Here is a 1,237-nt window from a genome sequence, read left to right as displayed (position 1 = left end):
TGCCGGTAAAAGATGATGCAGTTGGCATGAGCTCTTTGTTTGCAATGGGGATGCTAGGATCCAAAGCAGCATGAGCATTCAAATAGGGCATTTAACTACCAGGGACAGAATGAGCTTGGTCTTAATAAACACTGGGGCCTGAATGGTAATGTGAATGATCTAACCTGCAAAGATCTCTGGTGATGGCTAATTGTTGGTCAGGTCCTGGTGAATTAAATAGTTGGGCAGCACACTAAGGTCCTATTTATCCTCTATAACTAAAAATTCGAGGTCTGGAGAACAGGAGCTTGATCTGAACCCCTGTATTATGTTCCAAGACCTGAGTGGAATCCCTAGAATCCATTTAATGAAGAGGAGGTTGGTACACTAGAGAAGGGACCTCGCATCATTATAAATCAATGCCATCAATTTTCTTACTAACTTTCCCCAAAAAAACAATAGTCATTTAAGGGAATACACTTAAGTGTATTTTCTGGGACTTTGGATATTTCTCTCAACTAATTGTTAATCTTTGGGTACAAAGAATGCTATAGTCCACAAATGAAAGTAAGTGCTTATAGAATTCATGTAATTAGTAGAGTTTTCAACTGACTTTGCCTCACAGTGGGCCCCATGCTACTCTGAACTCAGTCTGGGATAATTTCCCCTGTTCCATAATATAATGTTGAAATAGATATATTGAGCAACTTGGAAAATCCCCATTTGGTAACAGTAGTACAAAGGGTCAAGTGGAAACTTTATCTTGTACCCTAAAACTTCCAATTATCAAAAATGATATACATTTCAGGAATGTCAGAGAGATGAATCCTACCATTAAAAATTGAAAGATGTCTGCCTGGGAAAATTAACCATCATCTCTCTGTTTGGTTATTGGTTTGTAGTGTGAGTGTAATAGAATGCTAACTAGCCTCTATGCTTCCCTCCACACCCTTCCTCTCTAGGGTCCATTCTCTACGTGACTGGCAGAGTTATCTTTAAAACAAGGCCAATGATTTTTCTTCTCTGCTCAGAACCCTCCGATGGTATACCATTTCAGTCACAGTAAAAGACAAAATCTTGGGCTTCCCTGGTGGCACAGTGGTTGAGAGTCCGCCTGCCAATGCAGGGGACATGGGTTCATGCCACGGTCCGGGAGGATCCCACATGCCACGGAGCGGCTGGGCCCGTGAGCCATGGCCGCTGAGCCTGCATGTCCGGAGCCTGTGCTCCGCAACAGGAGAGGTCACAACAGTGAGAG

This window comes from Lipotes vexillifer, unplaced genomic scaffold (assembly GCF_000442215.2).
Source record: "Lipotes vexillifer unplaced genomic scaffold, Lipotes_vexillifer_v1.1 scaffold116, whole genome shotgun sequence".
Lineage (NCBI taxonomy): Eukaryota > Metazoa > Chordata > Mammalia > Artiodactyla > Lipotidae > Lipotes > Lipotes vexillifer.
The sequence above is the reverse complement of the archived record's forward strand: the minus strand, read 5'-3'. Positions refer to the sequence as shown.